The sequence below is a fragment of the Ambystoma mexicanum genome, chromosome 5p (genome assembly GCF_040938575.1).
Source record: "Ambystoma mexicanum isolate Mex_15411 chromosome 5p, UKY_AmexF1_1, whole genome shotgun sequence".
In the NCBI taxonomy this organism is placed as follows: domain Eukaryota; kingdom Metazoa; phylum Chordata; class Amphibia; order Caudata; family Ambystomatidae; genus Ambystoma; species Ambystoma mexicanum.
The window spans coordinates 742,245,725-742,265,500 of record NC_090930.1 but is presented as its reverse complement, the minus strand read 5'-3'; the positions used below and the strand labels follow the sequence as shown (position 1 = coordinate 742,265,500).

Sequence of the window (19,776 nt, the reverse complement as noted above, 5' to 3'; positions counted from 1 at the left end):
TTGTTTCTGACTGCCTCTGTTTTGGCATAATGAAGTTCAGCATTTGCGGAAGTATTTAGGTTCCATGGTCTAATGGTTAGTAGGCTGGACTCTGAATTTAGTAATCTGACATGTTATAGCTATATTTTGTTTTCCTTTGGGTGTATTGTCATTTTATGCACATAGATTTCCTAGCAGTGGCTGTGATGAATAGTTCAATTTGATAGCAGCTTCCTTTTGAGAATTTGAAAAAAAAAGAATTAAATAGTCTCTCTGGATGACTCTGCTTTGATTTCTATGTGCACATCCCTTTTGCGTTTCAGAGGGATTGACCAACATACACAACAGTGCTTGGAAGACCTCTTCCTCCCTCATGGCATGTAAAGCTAACCTCTCTCCTACCGTGTGTTTTTTTACTTTTTAACTTCCCCTTCCGAGTCATGATCATGTAACTGAATTTACATTTTTAGATTTTAACTGCAGTAGTTGCTTGTTTTTCATTTTTATTTTTTGTGTACGCATACATCCCTTTTTGTGGGGAGGGGGGAGTGATGTCTGTTTACTTATATTAGCTAATATAGGTCATTTTATGTCCGCTTACAATATGTGTCAGGATTTTTTATGTCGTTTCCAATCAATGTCTAATATCAAGTGGTTTGCAGCAGTCATACAAAGGCACGTAACACCCCCAAAACACCTACATAAGTTAGAAATACTCCGGAAGAGTACTCAGTTTATGAAAAGGCGGTGAATCCCAAATAGAACTGTAAATGTAAGCTAGCAAGCAGACTGTGCACCCCTGTCTGGAACTATGACCTGTGTGTTGCCCTCTATTAACAGAACAATGTAACCGCAGCCCATGTCACATAAAATAGAAAGTAGAGATTATGCAAATTAACTCCAGAAGAGCCTGGTGTCACCCCAAAAGGTGTCATGCTTTTCACACCAAGAAACATCCACACATAGATCCCTGCGAACCTCAAAAACGTACAGGAAACCCTGTCCAGCGCTTTGCTCCCAGAGGAGATAAGGTTGAAAAACCACCCTATGTTAAAAGTGTCCATAATCCATGCCAGCTGCCCTGTCTATAGAACTTGGCCGTTCGTGGCCATTCGGGGCATGAGTGGAAGGGTTTAACCTGCCTGGGTTCTTGGGCATGGTTTCATCATGCCTCAGTTTACAATGGCACTCTGCCACTTTGTCAGGCTTTAAAGAAGCCTGACTCCTGCAGAGCAAAAGATCTGATTATTTCCTTACATGTTTTGTATGTAAGAATGCGGATGGTGCTCTGAGCCTCCTATGGTGGTTATTAAGCATGGTATACATACCATAGCATGTAACTGTGCCTACAAATGGAACATTTTGTTCATTTATTAGGGAGTTGTGAAAATGGCAAAATCAAATTGCCATTACTGACACAGACCAGCTGCCGCTGTCCGGACATTTCGTCGAAAGACATTTGGTCGACGTAATTTGGTCGAAAGCCAAATGGACGATTTTTTTATTTATTTATATATATATTTTTTAGGTTGTAGTTTAGGGAAAAAAAGGGGTTTTTAGAAAAAAAGGGGGTTGGGGGGACCCCCCCAAACCTCCTCCCAAAAAAAAATGTGAAAATAAAAAACAAAGCAATTCGACCATTTGGTTTTCGACCAAATGGTTTCGACCAATTGTCCTGTCGACACATTTTTTTCGACGAAATGTCTGGCAACCCAGCTGCCGACTGTTGCTATTGACAGGAGTTCCAGGTGTATAAACTGAGGAGATCACCAGTTCAATTACCTGTGAACGCATTTTGAAGCTCATTCACAACCAGTTCATGCCCGTTCTCTCCATTTTGGCTTTCTGGCTGGCCGAGGGGCCCTTCAGTAATGTTGTTTGCTAACCATTACACCATGGGCCCCTTGCTGGTGCAACCTGACAGAGTTGTAACAGAAATGAGAATCGAGATCTCATGCATCATTTTAACAAACTCATATTCCTAGCCCACGGATATTATGCAAATGTGGAACTGTTTAGTTGGTTGTTGCGCAATAGCAAACTCTTTGCTTTACAGCTCATTTGGATAGGATTCTTCCTCTGGAGGCATAAGATAAAAGAATATTGCATACATTCTCTAAAAGGCTCTTTTTTTGCTGCAATGCCGTTCATCATGTCACTAAGTATGTAGGTTCCATGGTGTAATGGTTAGCACTCTGGACTCTGAATCCAGCGATCCGAGTTCAAATCTCGGTGGGACCTTGGGAATTACTGTGTTTGTTTTCCTCCCAGTGTCTTGTTTTAATAGCAATGACGCTGCTGTGTCGCCCACTTTCATAGCATTATTCCCTGGGTGCATTTGAAAAAAGAAAGATTTTCCATGGATGACGCTCTTTAGCCACAATGAAACCCACCACTTTATGTGGTGTGAAAGACCCATGGTGTAATGGTAGCACCCTGGAGGTTGAATCCAATAATTTGCATTCAAATCTCTGTAAGAGTTTACCATCAGTCGAACCTTTCCCTTATCGTTTATTGTGGATGTCTTCTTTGAAGAAAGGTATGATCCAACTAAAGTAAGTACATTCACGAATGGGCCCTTGGTCGGTACAAACAGTATTTATACACCTCAGGCCTTTTGTGAATTAAGAAAAGTGTGTTCTTCGTTCTATTTTTCATCTCAAACTGATACCTTCATTTTACAAACATGTAAAGACTGTTAAGACGCTTGATTAATATCATTGATTCTGAATGTGGTCGCTTTTCATAGGATTAACCCTTCAACAATTTTGAAAGAGAATGGCGATACAATAGAGCTGCTTTTCCCAAAATGGTATTATTAATGTTGTTGCTGCATCTTCAAGTAAAAAGAGAATCCATTGGGTCACAGATTGAGCATGTTTCTTAACATTGAGTTAAGTTTGAAAATTTCAAATCTTTTATGTATGTTTCCGATGCAGATCTGCCCATCGACTCAGAATGACCTCACTGTTCATACATTTAAAAAAAATGCATAAAGGTTAAGGTGCTAGGCACAAAAGTGGATTTTTATGAAAAGTTATGCCAGAGAGTGAGAGCGAAAATGAATACCCTACACCACTAACCTTATGAATATTACTATCTTTGGCCTATAATTTAAGACAACAAGGAGACAAAGTGTGTTAGAGCAAGAGAGAGGTTCCACCGAGACTTGAACTCGGATCGCTGGATTCAAAGTCCAAAGTGCTAACCATTACACCATGGAACCCTTGTTGAGCAGAGCTTCATAAGGGCAATGAGAATATAGGGCACAGTCAAGATTTTTACTGACCTATAGTAACCGTTTACTGATATTATATCGAAGCAGCACTGTTGCTGTTGGATGCTGTGCAATCGCAAAGTATTGGCTTCAGGTCTCATTTGGATCAAATTCTTCCTCTGGAGTCTAATGATATAGGAATATTACATATTTTCTCTGATGTGCTCTGTTTTTCCAGAATGAAGTGCATCATGCTACTGAATATGTGGGTTCCATGGTGTAATGGTTAGCACTCTGGACTCTGAATCCAGCGATCCGAGTTCAAGTCTCGGTGGGACCTTGGGGCTGCTTCTCTTTTAGAGTTGCCTTTCATTTGCAGATATATATAACAGCAATAGCTTTGCTTTACAGCCCACTTTGATGGCAGTCTTCTTTGACCAAAGAATATTAATAGTTTCTGGGGATGACTCTCTTTTGCCACAAAGAAACTGCCCACTCTCATATCTCCAAAGCTCCAAGGTATAATGGCTATTAAACTGGCTTTTGATCTCAGCGATTTGCATTGAAAGCCCAGGAGGCCCCTAAAATCAGTTGAATTGTTTCCTGATAATTTAGAGTTTATTTCTTCTTTCGAGAAAGGTGTGATCCAAATAAAGTAAGTATTTAAACAAGGGCACTTGATCAGTAAATGCACTACTTTCTAGAACTCATAACTCTTGTAAGTTATAAAAAGTTTGCTCTCCATACGGTTTGTCAACTCAAAGAATTACATTTTTTACACATTTAATAAGACCATCAAATTGCTTGAAACATAGGAATGATTGTGAAAGTGAATATGATTCACCAAAATAATTGTATAACATTTTTTAATGTTAATAAAATAGGGCTTTTTCCAATCTTTTCACATCAATGTTGTTTCTGCATGTTCCAGTGAGCAGAGAATCTACTGCACATAGTGTGTACATTTTTCTTTTCATAGAGTTAAGGTTGGACATTATTCATCTGTGGAAAATGTTTCTGAGAGATATCTGGGTGCCCACTCTGATTGACCTTAGGGATTGTACATTAACGATATGTAGTTGCATCACTGTATTGGTATCAGGCACCAAAGTGCATTTAAATGTAATGTCGTGCAGAGAGAGTCGACTGAACTTCTGAATATTAACTCTGTTGAATTGTAATTTGAGAAATTAGAAAATGGAGTGTAAGAGCAAGATAACGGTCCCACCGAGACTTGAACTCGGATCGTTGGATTCAAAGTCCAAAGTGCTAACCATTACACCATGGAACCCTTGCAAGATGCACCTGAGAGCGATGAATCAGAAATGGCAATATAGAGCACATTTACAATTTTTACAGATTCATAGTCCCAATTGACTGATATCATACAAACACAGCGATGTTGTCGATTGACGTTGTGCTATAGCAATCTCTGTGCTTTATAGAGCATGTAGATCAAATTCTTCCTCTTGAGGCATATGATTAAGCAATATTAAATATTGTTTCTGACTGCCTCTGTTTTGGCATAATGAAGTTCAGCATTTGCGGAAGTATTTAGGTTCCATGGTCTAATGGTTAGTAGGCTGGACTCTGAATTTAGTAATCTGACATGTTATAGCTATATTTTGTTTTCCTTTGGGTGTATTGTCATTTTATGCACATAGATTTCCTAGCAGTGGCTGTGATGAATAGTTCAATTTGATAGCAGCTTCCTTTTGAGAATTTGAAAAAAAAAGAATTAAATAGTCTCTCTGGATGACTCTGCTTTGATTTCTATGTGCACATCCCTTTTGCGTTTCAGAGGGGTTGACCAACATACACAACAGTGCTTGGAAGACCTCTTCCTCCCTCATGGCATGTAAAGCTAACCTCTCTCCTACCGTGTGTTTTTTTACTTTTTAACTTCCCCTTCCGAGTCATGATCATGTAACTGAATTTACATTTAATGTCCGCTTACAATATGTGTCAGGATTTTTTATGTCGTTTCCAATCAATGTCTAATATCAAGTGGTTTGCAGCAGTCATACAAAGGCACGTAACACCCCCAAAACACCTACATAAATTAGAAATACTCCGGAAGAGTACTCAGTTTATGAAAAGGCGGTGAATCCCAAATAGAACTGTAAATGTAAGCTAGCAAGCAGACTGTGCACCCCTGTTTGGAACTATGACCTGTGTGTTGCCCTCTATTAACAGAACAATGTAACTGCAGCCCATGTCACATAAAATAGAAAGTAGAGATTATGCAAATTAACTCCCAGAAGAGCCTGGTGTCACCCCAAAAGGTGTCATGCTTTTCACACCAAGAAACATCCACACATAGATCCCTGCGAACCTCAAAAACGTACAGGAAACCCTGTCCAGCGCTTTGCTCCCAGAGGAGATAAGGTTGAAAAACCACCCTATGTTAAAAGTGTCCATAATCCATGCCAGCTGCCCTGTCTATAGAACCTGGCTGTTCGTGGCCATTCAGGGCATGAGTGGAAGGGTTTAACCTGCCTGGGTTCTTGGGCATGGTTTCATCATGCCTCAGTTTACAATGGCACTCTGCCACTTTGTCAGGCTTTAAAGAAGCCTGACTCCTGCAGAGCAAAAGATCTGATTATTTCCTTACATGTTTTGTATGTAAGAATGCGGATGGTGCTCTGAGCCTCCTATGGTGGTTATTAAGCATGGCATACATACCATAGCATGTAACTGTGCCTACAAATGGAACATTTTGTTCATTTATTAGGGAGTTGTGAAAATGGCAAAATCAAATTGCCATTACTGACACAGACCAGCTGCCGCTGTCCGGACATTTCGTCGAAAGACATTTCGTCGAAAGACATTTGGTCGACGTAATTTGGTCGAAAGCCAAATGGTCGATTTTTTAATTTATTTATATATATATTTTTTAGGTTGTAGTTTAGGGAAAAAAAGGGGTTTTTAGAAAAAAAGGGGGTTGGGGGGACCCCCCCAAACCCCCCCCCCCAAAAAAATTTGAAAATAAAAAACAAAGCAATTCGACCATTTGGTTTTCGACCAAATGGTTTCGACCAATTGTCCTGTCGACAAATTTTTTTCGACGAAATGTCTGGCAACCCAGCTGCCGACTGTTGCTATTGACAGGAGTTCCAGGTGTATAAACTGAGGAGATCACCAGTTCAATTACCTGTGAACGCATTTTGAAGCTCATTCACAACCAGTTCATGCCCGTTCTCTCCATTTTGGCTTTCTGGCTGGCCGAGGGGCCCTTCAGTAATGTTCTTTGCTAACCATTACACCATGGGCCCCTTGCTGGTGCAACCTGACAGAGTTGTAACAGAAATGAGAATCGAGATCTCATGCATCATTTTAACAAACTCATATTCCTAGCCCACGGATATTATGCAAATGTGGAACTGTTTAGTTGGTTGTTGCGCAATAGCAAACTCTTTGCTTTACAGCTCATTTGGATAGGATTCTTCCTCTGGAGGCATAAGATAAAAGAATATTGCATACATTCTCTAAAAGGCTCTTTTTTTGCTGCAATGACGTTCATCATGTCACTAAGTATGTAGGTTCCATGGTGTAATGGTTAGCACTCTGGACTCTGAATCCAGCGATCCGAGTTCAAATCTCGGTGGGACCTTGGGAATTACTGTGTTTGTTTTCCTCCCAGTGTCTTGTTTTAATAGCAATGACGCTGCTGTGTCGCCCACTTTCATAGCATTATTCCCTGGGTGCATTTGAAAAATGAAAGATTTTCCATGGATGACGCTCTTTAGCCACAATGAAACCCACCACTTTCTGTGGTGTGAAAGACTCATGGTGTAATGGTAGCACCCTGGAGGTTGAATCCAATAATTTGCATTCAAATCTCTGTAAGAGTTTACCATCAGTCGAACCTTTCCCTTATCGTTTATTGTGGATGTCTTCTTTGAAGAAAGGTATGATCCAACTAAAGTAAGTACATTCACGAATGGGCCCTTGGTCGGTACAAACAGTATTTATACACCTCAGGCCTTTTGTGAATTAAGAAAAGTGTGTTCTTCGTTCTATTTTTCATCTCAAACTGATACCTTCATTTTACAAACATGTAAAGACTGTTAAGACGCTTGATTAATATCATTGATTCTGAATGTGGTCGCTTTTCATAGGATTAACCCTTTAACAATTTTGAAAGAGAATGGCGATACAATAGAGCTGCTTTTCCCAAAATGGTATTATTAATGTTGTTGCTGCATCTTCAAGTAAAAAGAGAATCCATTGGGTCACAGATTGAGCATGTTTCTTAACATTGAGTTAAGTTTGAAAATTTCAAATCTTTTATGTATGTTTCCGATGCAGATCTGCCCATCGACTCAGAATGACCTCACTGTTCATACATTTAAAAAAAATGCATAAAGGCACAAAAGTGGATTTTTATGAAAAGTTATGCCAGAGAGTGAGAGCGAAAATTAATACCCTACACCATTAACCTTATGAATATTACTATCTTTGGCCTATAATTTAAGACAACAAGGAGACAAAGTGTGTTAGAGCAAGAGAGAGGTTCCACCGAGACTTGAACTCGGATCGCTGGATTCAAAGTCCAAAGTGCTAACCATTACACCATGGAACCCTTGTTGAGCAGAGCTTCATAAGGGCAATGAGAATATAGGGCACAGTCAAGATTTTTACTGACCTATAGTAACCGTTTACTGATATTATATCGAAGCAGCACTGTTGCTGTTGGATGCTGTGCAATCGCAAAGTATTGGCTTCATGTCTCATTTGGATCAAATTCTTCCTCTGGAGTCTAATGATATAGGAATATTACATATTTTCTCTGATGTGCTCTGTTTTTCCAGAATGAAGTGCATCATGCTACTGAATATGTGGGTTCCATGGTGTAATGGGACCTTGGGGCTGCTTCTCTTTTAGAGTTGCCTTTCATTTGCAGATAGATATAACAGCAATAGCTTTGCTTTACAGCCCACTTTGATGGCAGTCTTCTTTGACCAAAGAATATTAATAGTTTCTGGGGATAACTCTCTTTTGCCACAAAGAAACTGCCCACTCTCATATCTCCAAAGCTCCAAGGTATAATGGCTATTAAACTGGCTTTTGATCTCAGCGATTTGCATTGAAAGCCCAGGAGGCCCCTAAAATCAGTTGAATTGTTTCCTGATAATTTAGAGTTTATTTCTTCTTTCGAGAAAGGTGTGATCCAAATAAAGTAAGTACATTTAAACAAGGGCACTTGATCAGTAAATGCACTACTTTCTAGAACTCATAACTCTTGTAAGTTATAAAAAGTTTGCTCTCCATACAGTTTGTCAACTCAAAGAATTACATTTTTTACACATTTAATAAGACCATCAAATTGCTTGAAACATAGGAATGATTGTGAAAGTGAATATGATTCACCAAAATAATTGTATAACATTTTTTAATGTTAATAAAATAGGGCTTTTTCCAATCTTTTCACATCAATGTTGTTTCTGCATGTTCCAGTGAGCAGAGAATCTACTGCACATAGTGTGTACATTTTTCTTTTCATAGAGTTAAGGTTGGACATTATTCATCTGTGGAAAATGTTTCTGAGAGATATCTGGGTGCCCACTCTGATTGACCTTAGGGATTGTACATTAACGATATGTAGTTGCATCACTGTATTGGTATCAGGCACCAAAGTGCATTTAAATGTAATGTCGTGCAGAGAGAGTCGACTGAACTTCTGAATATTAACTCTGTTGAATTGTAATTTGAGAAATTAGAAAATGGAGTGTAAGAGCAAGATAACGGTCCCACCGAGACTTGAACTCGGATCGTTGGATTCAAAGTCCAAAGTGCTAACCATTACACCATGGAACCATTGCAAGATGCACCTGAGAGCGTTGAATCAGAAATGGCAATATAGAGCACATTTACAATTTTTACAGATTCATAGTCCCAATTGACTGATATCATACAAACACAGCGATGTTGTCGATTGACGTTGTGCTATAGCAATCTCTGTGCTTTATAGAGCATGTAGATCAAATTCTTCCTCTTGAGGCATATGATTAAGCAATATTAAATATTGTTTCTGACTGCCTCTGTTTTGGCATAATGAAGTTCAGCATTTGCGGAAGTATTTAGGTTCCATGGTCTAATGGTTAGTAGGCTGGACTCTGAATTTAGTAATCTGACATGTTATAGCTATATTTTGTTTTCCTTTGGGTGTATTGTCATTTTATGCACATAGATTTCCTAGCAGTGGCTGTGATGAATAGTTCAATTTGATAGCAGCTTCCTTTTGAGAATTTGAAAAAAAAAGAATTAAATAGTCTCTCTGGATGACTCTGCTTTGATTTCTATGTGCACATCCCTTTTGCGTTTCAGAGGGATTGACCAACATACACAACAGTGCTTGGAAGACCTCTTCCTCCCTCATGGCATGTAAAGCTAACCTCTCTCCTACCGTGTGTTTTTTTACTTTTTAACTTCCCCTTCCGAGTCATGATCATGTAACTGAATTTACATTTTTAGATTTTAACTGCAGTAGTTGCTTGTTTTTCATTTTTATTTTTTGTGTACGCATACATCCCTTTTTGTGGGGAGGGGGGAGTGATGTCTGTTTACTTATATTAGCTAATATAGGTCATTTTATGTCCGCTTACAATATGTGTCAGGATTTTTTATGTCGTTTCCAATCAATGTCTAATATCAAGTGGTTTGCAGCAGTCATACAAAGGCACGTAACACCCCCAAAACACCTACATAAGTTAGAAATACTCCGGAAGAGTACTCAGTTTATGAAAAGGCGGTGAATCCCAAATAGAACTGTAAATGTAAGCTAGCAAGCAGACTGTGCACCCCTGTCTGGAACTATGACCTGTGTGTTGCCCTCTATTAATAGAACAATGTAACCGCAGCCCATGTCACATAAAATAGAAAGTAGAGATTATGCAAATTAACTCCAGAAGAGCCTGGTGTCACCCCAAAAGGTGTCATGCTTTTCACACCAAGAAACATCCACACATAGATCCCTGCGAACCTCAAAAACGTACAGGAAACCCTGTCCAGCGCTTTGCTCCCAGAGGAGATAAGGTTGAAAAACCACCCTATGTTAAAAGTGTCCATAATCCATGCCAGCTGCCCTGTCTATAGAACTTGGCCGTTCGTGGCCATTCGGGGCATGAGTGGAAGGGTTTAACCTGCCTGGGTTCTTGGGCATGGTTTCATCATGCCTCAGTTTACAATGGCACTCTGCCACTTTGTCAGGCTTTAAAGAAGCCTGACTCCTGCAGAGCAAAAGATCTGATTATTTCCTTACATGTTTTGTATGTAAGAATGCGGATGGTGCTCTGAGCCTCCTATGGTGGTTATTAAGCATGGTATACATACCATAGCATGTAACTGTGCCTACAAATGGAACATTTTGTTCATTTATTAGGGAGTTGTGAAAATGGCAAAATCAAATTGCCATTACTGACACAGACCAGCTGCCGCTGTCCGGACATTTCGTCGAAAGACATTTGGTCGACGTAATTTGGTCGAAAGCCAAATGGACGATTTTTTTATTTATTTATATATATATTTTTTAGGTTGTAGTTTAGGGAAAAAAAGGGGTTTTTAGAAAAAAAGGGGGTTGGGGGGACCCCCCCAAACCCCCTCCCAAAAAAAAATGTGAAAATAAAAAACAAAGCAATTCGACCATTTGGTTTTCGACCAAATGGTTTCGACCAATTGTCCTGTCGACACATTTTTTTCGACGAAATGTCTGGCAACCCAGCTGCCGACTGTTGCTATTGACAGGAGTTCCAGGTGTATAAACTGAGGAGATCACCAGTTCAATTACCTGTGAACGCATTTTGAAGCTCATTCACAACCAGTTCATGCCCGTTCTCTCCATTTTGGCTTTCTGGCTGGCCGAGGGGCCCTTCAGTAATGTTGTTTGCTAACCATTACACCATGGGCCCCTTGCTGGTGCAACCTGACAGAGTTGTAACAGAAATGAGAATCGAGATCTCATGCATCATTTTAACAAACTCATATTCCTAGCCCACGGATATTATGCAAATGTGGAACTGTTTAGTTGGTTGTTGCGTAATAGCAAACTCTTTGCTTTACAGCTCATTTGGATAGGATTCTTCCTCTGGAGGCATAAGATAAAAGAATATTGCATACATTCTCTAAAAGGCTCTTTTTTTGCTACAATGCCGTTCATCATGTCACTAAGTATGTAGGTTCCATGGTGTAATGGTTAGCACTCTGGACTCTGAATCCAGCGATCCGAGTTCAAATCTCGGTGGGACCTTGGGAATTACTGTGTTTGTTTTCCTCCCAGTGTCTTGTTTTAATAGCAATGACGCTGCTGTGTCGCCCACTTTCATAGCATTATTCCCTGGGTGCATTTGAAAAAAGAAAGATTTTCCATGGATGACGCTCTTTAGCCACAATGAAACCCACCACTTTATGTGGTGTGAAAGACCCATGGTGTAATGGTAGCACCCTGGAGGTTGAATCCAATAATTTGCATTCAAATCTCTGTAAGAGTTTACCATCAGTCGAACCTTTCCCTTATCGTTTATTGTGGATGTCTTCTTTGAAGAAAGGTATGATCCAACTAAAGTAAGTACATTCACGAATGGGCCCTTGGTCGGTACAAACAGTATTTATACACCTCAGGCCTTTTGTGAATTAAGAAAAGTGTGTTCTTCGTTCTATTTTTCATCTCAAACTGATACCTTCATTTTACAAACATGTAAAGACTGTTAAGACGCTTGATTAATATCATTGATTCTGAATGTGGTCGCTTTTCATAGGATTAACCCTTCAACAATTTTGAAAGAGAATGGCGATACAATAGAGCTGCTTTTCCCAAAATGGTATTATTAATGTTGTTGCTGCATCTTCAAGTAAAAAGAGAATCCATTGGGTCACAGATTGAGCATGTTTCTTAACATTGAGTTAAGTTTGAAAATTTCAAATCTTTTATGTATGTTTCCGATGCAGATCTGCCCATCGACTCAGAATGACCTCACTGTTCATACATTTAAAAAAAATGCATAAAGGTTAAGGTGCTAGGCACAAAAGTGGATTTTTATGAAAAGTTATGCCAGAGAGTGAGAGCGAAAATGAATACCCTACACCACTAACCTTATGAATATTACTATCTTTGGCCTATAATTTAAGACAACAAGGAGACAAAGTGTGTTAGAGCAAGAGAGAGGTTCCACCGAGACTTGAACTCGGATCGCTGGATTCAAAGTCCAAAGTGCTAACCATTACACCATGGAACCCTTGTTGAGCAGAGCTTCATAAGGGCAATGAGAATATAGGGCACAGTCAAGATTTTTACTGACCTATAGTAACCGTTTACTGATATTATATCGAAGCAGCACTGTTGCTGTTGGATGCTGTGCAATCGCAAAGTATTGGCTTCAGGTCTCATTTGGATCAAATTCTTCCTCTGGAGTCTAATGATATAGGAATATTACATATTTTCTCTGATGTGCTCTGTTTTTCCAGAATGAAGTGCATCATGCTACTGAATATGTGGGTTCCATGGTGTAATGGTTAGCACTCTGGACTCTGAATCCAGCGATCCGAGTTCAAGTCTCGGTGGGACCTTGGGGCTGCTTCTCTTTTAGAGTTGCCTTTCATTTGCAGATATATATAACAGCAATAGCTTTGCTTTACAGCCCACTTTGATGGCAGTCTTCTTTGACCAAAGAATATTAATAGTTTCTGGGGATGACTCTCTTTTGCCACAAAGAAACTGCCCACTCTCATATCTCCAAAGCTCCAAGGTATAATGGCTATTAAACTGGCTTTTGATCTCAGCGATTTGCATTGAAAGCCCAGGAGGCCCCTAAAATCAGTTGAATTGTTTCCTGATAATTTAGAGTTTATTTCTTCTTTCGAGAAAGGTGTGATCCAAATAAAGTAAGTATTTAAACAAGGGCACTTGATCAGTAAATGCACTACTTTCTAGAACTCATAACTCTTGTAAGTTATAAAAAGTTTGCTCTCCATACGGTTTGTCAACTCAAAGAATTACATTTTTTACACATTTAATAAGACCATCAAATTGCTTGAAACATAGGAATGATTGTGAAAGTGAATATGATTCACCAAAATAATTGTATAACATTTTTTAATGTTAATAAAATAGGGCTTTTTCCAATCTTTTCACATCAATGTTGTTTCTGCATGTTCCAGTGAGCAGAGAATCTACTGCACATAGTGTGTACATTTTTCTTTTCATAGAGTTAAGGTTGGACATTATTCATCTGTGGAAAATGTTTCTGAGAGATATCTGGGTGCCCACTCTGATTGACCTTAGGGATTGTACATTAACGATATGTAGTTGCATCACTGTATTGGTATCAGGCACCAAAGTGCATTTAAATGTAATGTCGTGCAGAGAGAGTCGACTGAACTTCTGAATATTAACTCTGTTGAATTGTAATTTGAGAAATTAGAAAATGGAGTGTAAGAGCAAGATAACGGTCCCACCGAGACTTGAACTCGGATCGTTGGATTCAAAGTCCAAAGTGCTAACCATTACACCATGGAACCCTTGCAAGATGCACCTGAGAGCGATGAATCAGAAATGGCAATATAGAGCACATTTACAATTTTTACAGATTCATAGTCCCAATTGACTGATATCATACAAACACAGCGATGTTGTCGATTGACGTTGTGCTATAGCAATCTCTGTGCTTTATAGAGCATGTAGATCAAATTCTTCCTCTTGAGGCATATGATTAAGCAATATTAAATATTGTTTCTGACTGCCTCTGTTTTGGCATAATGAAGTTCAGCATTTGCGGAAGTATTTAGGTTCCATGGTCTAATGGTTAGTAGGCTGGACTCTGAATTTAGTAATCTGACATGTTATAGCTATATTTTGTTTTCCTTTGGGTGTATTGTCATTTTATGCACATAGATTTCCTAGCAGTGGCTGTGATGAATAGTTCAATTTGATAGCAGCTTCCTTTTGAGAATTTGAAAAAAAAAGAATTAAATAGTCTCTCTGGATGACTCTGCTTTGATTTCTATGTGCACATCCCTTTTGCGTTTCAGAGGGGTTGACCAACATACACAACAGTGCTTGGAAGACCTCTTCCTCCCTCATGGCATGTAAAGCTAACCTCTCTCCTACCGTGTGTTTTTTTACTTTTTAACTTCCCCTTCCGAGTCATGATCATGTAACTGAATTTACATTTAATGTCCGCTTACAATATGTGTCAGGATTTTTTATGTCGTTTCCAATCAATGTCTAATATCAAGTGGTTTGCAGCAGTCATACAAAGGCACGTAACACCCCCAAAACACCTACATAAATTAGAAATACTCCGGAAGAGTACTCAGTTTATGAAAAGGCGGTGAATCCCAAATAGAACTGTAAATGTAAGCTAGCAAGCAGACTGTGCACCCCTGTTTGGAACTATGACCTGTGTGTTGCCCTCTATTAACAGAACAATGTAACTGCAGCCCATGTCACATAAAATAGAAAGTAGAGATTATGCAAATTAACTCCCAGAAGAGCCTGGTGTCACCCCAAAAGGTGTCATGCTTTTCACACCAAGAAACATCCACACATAGATCCCTGCGAACCTCAAAAACGTACAGGAAACCCTGTCCAGCGCTTTGCTCCCAGAGGAGATAAGGTTGAAAAACCACCCTATGTTAAAAGTGTCCATAATCCATGCCAGCTGCCCTGTCTATAGAACCTGGCCGTTCGGGGCCTAGGGGCATGAGTGGAAGGGTTTAACCTGCCTGGGTTCTTGGGCATGGTTTCATCATGCCTCAGTTTACAATGGCACTCTGCCACTTTGTCAGGCTTTAAAGAAGCCTGACTCCTGCAGAGCAAAAGATCTGATTATTTCCTTACATGTTTTGTACGTAAGAATGCGGATGGTGCTCTGAGCCTCCTATGGTGGTTATTAAGCATGGTATACATACCATAGCATGTAACTGTGCCTACAAATGGAACATTTTGTTCATTTATTAGGGAGTTGTGAAAATGGCAAAATCAAATTGCCATTACTGACACAGACCAGCTGCCGCTGTCCGGACATTTCGTCGAAAGACATTTCGTCGAAAGACATTTGGTCGACGTAATTTGGTCGAAAGCCAAATGGTTGATTTTTTTATTTATTTATATATATATTTTTTAGGTTGTAGTTTAGGGAAAAAAAGGGGTTTTTAGAAAAAAAGGGGGTTGGGGGGACCCCCCCAAACCCCCCCCCAAAAAAAATGTGAAAATAAAAAACAAAGCAATTCGACCATTTGGTTTTCGACCAAATGGTTTCGACCAATTGTCCTGTCGACAAATTTTTTTCGACGAAATGTCTGGCAACCCAGCTGCCGACTGTTGCTATTGACAGGAGTTCCAGGTGTATAAACTGAGGAGATCACCAGTTCAATTACCTGTGAACGCATTTTGAAGCTCATTCACAACCAGTTCATGCCCGTTCTCTCCATTTTGGCTTTCTGGCTGGCCGAGGGGCCCTTCAGTAATGTTCTTTGCTAACCATTACACCATGGGCCCCTTGCTGGTGCAACCTGACAGAGTTGTAACAGAAATGAGAATCGAGATCTCATGCATCATTTTAACAAACTCATATTCCTAGCCCACGGATATTATGCAAATGTGGAACTGTTTAGTTGGTTGTTGCGCAATAGCAAACTCTTTGCTTTACAGCTCATTTGGATAGGATTCTTCCTCTGGAGGCATAAGATAAAAGAATATTGCATACATTCTCTAAAAGGCTCTTTTTTTGCTGCAATGACGTTCATCATGTCACTAAGTATGTAGGTTCCATGGTGTAATGGTTAGCACTCTGGACTCTGAATCCAGCGATCCGAGTTCAAATCTCGGTGGGACCTTGGGAATTACTGTGTTTGTTTTCCTCTCAGTGTCTTGTTTTAATAGCAATGACGCTGCTGTGTCGCCCACTTTCATAGCATTATTCCCTGGGTGCATTTGAAAAAAGAAAGATTTTCCATGGATGACGCTCTTTAGCCACAATGAAACCCACCACTTTATGTGGTGTGAAAGACCCATGGTGTAATGGTAGCACCCTGGAGGTTGAATCCAATAATTTGCATTCAAATCTCTGTAAGAGTTTACCATCAGTCGAACCTTTCCCTTATCGTTTATTGTGGATGTCTTCTTTGAAGAAAGGTATGATCCAACTAAAGTAAGTACATTCACGAATGGGCCCTTGGTCGGTACAAACAGTATTTATACACCTCAGGCCTTTTGTGAATTAAGAAAAGTGTGTTCTTCGTTCTATTTTTCATCTCAAACTGATACCTTCATTTTACAAACATGTAAAGACTGTTAAGACGCTTGATTAATATCATTGATTCTGAATGTGGTCGCTTTTCATAGGATTAACCCTTTAACAATTTTGAAAGAGAATGGCGATACAATAGAGCTGCTTTTCCCAAAATGGTATTATTAATGTTGTTGCTGCATCTTCAAGTAAAAAGAGAATCCATTGGGTCACAGATTGAGCATGTTTCTTGACATTGAGTTAAGTTTGAAAATTTCAAATCTTTTATGTATGTTTCCGATGCAGATCTGCCCATCGACTCAGAATGACCTCACTGTTCATACATTTAAAAAAAATGCATAAAGGTTAAGGTGCTAGGCACAAAAGTGGATTTTTATGAAAAGTTATGCCAGAGAGTGAGAGCGAAAATGAATACCCTACACCACTAACCTTATGAATATTACTATCTTTGGCCTATAATTTAAGAGAACAAGGAGACAAAGTGTGTTAGAGCAAGAGAGAGGTTCCACCGAGACTTGAACTCGGATCGCTGGATTCAAAGTCCAAAGTGCTAACCATTACACCATGGAACCCTTGTTGAGCAGAGCTTCATAAGGGCAATGAGAATATAGGGCACAGTCAAGATTTTTACTGACCTATAGTAACCGTTTACTGATATTATATCGAAGCAGCACTGTTGCTGTTGGATGCTGTGCAATCGCAAAGTATTGGCTTCAGGTCTCATTTGGATCAAATTCTTCCTCTGGAGTCTAATGATATAGGAATATTACATATTTTCTCTGATGTGCTCTGTTTTTCCAGAATGAAGGTCATCATGCTTCTGAATATGTGGGTTCCATGGTGTAATGGTTAGCACTCTGGACTCTGAATCCAGCGATCCGAGTTCAAGTCTCGGTGGGACCTTGGGGCTGCTTCTCTTTTAGAGTTGCCTTTCATTTGCAGATATATATAACAGCAATAGCTTTGCTTTACAGCCCACTTTGATGGCAGTCTTCTTTGACCAAAGAATATTAATAGTTTCTGGGGATGACTCTCTTTTGCCACAAAGAAACTGCCCACTCTCATATCTCCAAAGCTCCAAGGTATAATGGCTATTAAACTGGCTTTTGATCTCAGCGATTTGCATTGAAAGCCCAGGAGGCCCCTAAAATCAGTTGAATTGTTTCCTGATAATTTAGAGTTTATTTCTTCTTTCGAGAAAGGTGTGATCCAAATAAAGTAAGTACATTTAAACAAGGGCACTTGATCAGTAAATGCACTACTTTCTAGAACTCATAACTCTTGTAAGTTATAAAAAGTTTGCTCTCCATACAGTTTGTCAACTCAAAGAATTACATTTTTTACACATTTAATAAGACCATCAAATTGCTTGAAACATAGGAATGATTGTGAAAGTGAATATGATTCACCAAAATAATTGTATAACATTTTTTAATGTTAATAAAATAGGGCTTTTTCCAATCTTTTCACATCAATGTTGTTTCTGCATGTTCCAGTGAGCAGAGAATCTACTGCACATAGTGTGTACATTTTTCTTTTCATAGAGTTAAGGTTGGACATTATTCATCTGTGGAAAATGTTTCTGAGAGATATCTGGGTGCCCACTCTGATTGACCTTAGGGATTGTACATTAACGATATGTAGTTGCATCACTGTATTGGTATCAGGCACCAAAGTGCATTTAAATGTAATGTCGTGCAGAGAGAGTCGACTGAACTTCTGAATATTAACTCTGTTGAATTGTAATTTGAGAAATTAGAAAATGGAGTGTAAGAGCAAGATAACGGTCCCACCGAGACTTGAACTCGGATCGTTGGATTCAAAGTCCAAAGTGCTAACCATTACACCATGGAACCCTTGCAAGATGCACCTGAGAGCGATGAATCAGAAATGGCAATATAGAGCACATTTACAATTTTTACAGATTCATAGTCCCAATTGACTGATATCATACAAACACAGCGATGTTGTCGATTGACGTTGTGCTATAGCAATCTCTGTGCTTTATAGAGCATGTAGATCAAATTCTTCCTCTTGAGGCATATGATTAAGCAATATTAAATATTGTTTCTGACTGCCTCTGTTTTGGCATAATGAAGTTCAGCATTTGCGGAAGTATTTAGGTTCCATGGTCTAATGGTTAGTAGGCTGGACTCTGAATTTAGTAATCTGACATGTTATAGCTATATTTTGTTTTCCTTTGGGTGTATTGTCATTTTATGCACATAGATTTCCTAGCAGTGGCTGTGATGAATAGTTCAATTTGATAGCAGCTTCCTTTTGAGAATTTGAAAAAAAAAGAATTAAATAGTCTCTCTGGATGACTCTGCTTTGATTTCTATGTGCACATCCCTTTTGCGTTTCAGAGGGATTGACCAACATACACAACAGTGCTTGGAAGACCTCTTCCTCCCTCATGGCATGTAAAGCTAACCTCTCTCCTACCGTGTGTTTTTTTACTTTTTAACTTCCCCTTCCGAGTCATGATCATGTAACTGAATTTACATTTTTAGATTTTAACTGCAGTAGTTGCTTGTTTTTCATTTTTATTTTTTGTGTACGCATACATCCCTTTTTGTGGGGAGGGGGGAGTGATGTCTGTTTACTTATATTAGCTAATATAGGTCATTTTATGTCCGCTTACAATATGTGTCAGGATTTTTTATTTCGTTTCCAATCAATGTCTAATATCAAGTGGTTTGCAGCAGTCATACAAAGGCACGTAACACCCCCAAAACACCTACATAAGTTCGAAATACTCCGGAAGAGTACTCAGTTTATGAAAAGGCGGTGAATCCCAAATAGAACTGTAAATGTAAGCTAGCAAGCAGACTGTGCACCCCTGTTTGGAACTATGACCTGTGTGTTGCCCTCTATTAACAGAACAATGTAACTGCAGCCCATGTCACATAAAATAGAAAGTAGAGATTATGCAAATTAACTCCCAGAAGAGCCTGGTGTCACCCCAAAAGGTGTCATGCTTTTCACACCAAGAAACATCCACACATAGATCCCTGCGAACCTCAAAAACGTACAGGAAACCCTGTCCAGCGCTTTGCTCCCAGAGGAGATAAGGTTGAAAAACCACCCTATGTTAAAAGTGTCCATAATCCATGCCAGCTGCCCTGTCTATAGAACCTGGCCGTTCGTGGCCAATCGGGGCCTAGGGGCATGAGTGGAAGGGTTTAACCTGCCTGGGTTCTTGGGCATGGTTTCATCATGCCTCAGTTTACAATGGCACTCTGCCACTTTGTCAGGCTTTAAAGAAGCCTGACTCCTGCAGAGCAAAAGATCTGATTATTTCCTTACATGTTTTGTACGTAAGAATGCGGA

General features: G+C 39.4%; 15 non-coding genes across 15 annotated transcripts; 7 read left to right on the top strand and 8 right to left on the bottom strand.

Moving 5' to 3' along the window:
• The first annotated feature begins 2,148 nt into the window (after positions 1-2,148).
• TRNAQ-CUG (transfer RNA glutamine (anticodon CUG)) lies at positions 2,149-2,220 on the top strand. Its single transcript has one exon. It is a non-coding gene; the product is annotated as a tRNA-Gln (tRNA).
• Positions 2,221-3,133: 913 nt separating this feature from the next.
• TRNAQ-UUG (transfer RNA glutamine (anticodon UUG)) lies at positions 3,134-3,205 on the bottom strand. Its single transcript has one exon. It is a non-coding gene; the product is annotated as a tRNA-Gln (tRNA).
• Positions 3,206-3,464: 259 nt separating this feature from the next.
• On the top strand, positions 3,465-3,536 carry TRNAQ-CUG (transfer RNA glutamine (anticodon CUG)). The gene has a single exon. It is a non-coding gene; the product is annotated as a tRNA-Gln (tRNA).
• Positions 3,537-4,415: 879 nt separating this feature from the next.
• TRNAQ-UUG (transfer RNA glutamine (anticodon UUG)) lies at positions 4,416-4,487 on the bottom strand. The gene has a single exon. It is a non-coding gene; the product is annotated as a tRNA-Gln (tRNA).
• Positions 4,488-6,737: 2,250 nt separating this feature from the next.
• Positions 6,738-6,809, top strand: TRNAQ-CUG (transfer RNA glutamine (anticodon CUG)). The gene has a single exon. It is a non-coding gene; the product is annotated as a tRNA-Gln (tRNA).
• A 900-nt stretch (positions 6,810-7,709) lies between these two features.
• TRNAQ-UUG (transfer RNA glutamine (anticodon UUG)) lies at positions 7,710-7,781 on the bottom strand. Its single transcript has one exon. It is a non-coding gene; the product is annotated as a tRNA-Gln (tRNA).
• A 1,163-nt stretch (positions 7,782-8,944) lies between these two features.
• On the bottom strand, positions 8,945-9,016 carry TRNAQ-UUG (transfer RNA glutamine (anticodon UUG)). Its single transcript has one exon. It is a non-coding gene; the product is annotated as a tRNA-Gln (tRNA).
• Positions 9,017-11,372: 2,356 nt separating this feature from the next.
• Positions 11,373-11,444, top strand: TRNAQ-CUG (transfer RNA glutamine (anticodon CUG)). The gene has a single exon. It is a non-coding gene; the product is annotated as a tRNA-Gln (tRNA).
• Positions 11,445-12,357: 913 nt separating this feature from the next.
• On the bottom strand, positions 12,358-12,429 carry TRNAQ-UUG (transfer RNA glutamine (anticodon UUG)). Its single transcript has one exon. It is a non-coding gene; the product is annotated as a tRNA-Gln (tRNA).
• Positions 12,430-12,688: 259 nt separating this feature from the next.
• On the top strand, positions 12,689-12,760 carry TRNAQ-CUG (transfer RNA glutamine (anticodon CUG)). The gene has a single exon. It is a non-coding gene; the product is annotated as a tRNA-Gln (tRNA).
• Positions 12,761-13,639: 879 nt separating this feature from the next.
• On the bottom strand, positions 13,640-13,711 carry TRNAQ-UUG (transfer RNA glutamine (anticodon UUG)). The gene has a single exon. It is a non-coding gene; the product is annotated as a tRNA-Gln (tRNA).
• A 2,247-nt stretch (positions 13,712-15,958) lies between these two features.
• TRNAQ-CUG (transfer RNA glutamine (anticodon CUG)) lies at positions 15,959-16,030 on the top strand. The gene has a single exon. It is a non-coding gene; the product is annotated as a tRNA-Gln (tRNA).
• A 913-nt stretch (positions 16,031-16,943) lies between these two features.
• On the bottom strand, positions 16,944-17,015 carry TRNAQ-UUG (transfer RNA glutamine (anticodon UUG)). The gene has a single exon. It is a non-coding gene; the product is annotated as a tRNA-Gln (tRNA).
• A 259-nt stretch (positions 17,016-17,274) lies between these two features.
• TRNAQ-CUG (transfer RNA glutamine (anticodon CUG)) lies at positions 17,275-17,346 on the top strand. Its single transcript has one exon. It is a non-coding gene; the product is annotated as a tRNA-Gln (tRNA).
• Positions 17,347-18,227: 881 nt separating this feature from the next.
• TRNAQ-UUG (transfer RNA glutamine (anticodon UUG)) lies at positions 18,228-18,299 on the bottom strand. The gene has a single exon. It is a non-coding gene; the product is annotated as a tRNA-Gln (tRNA).
• Positions 18,300-19,776: the final 1,477 nt, after the last annotated feature.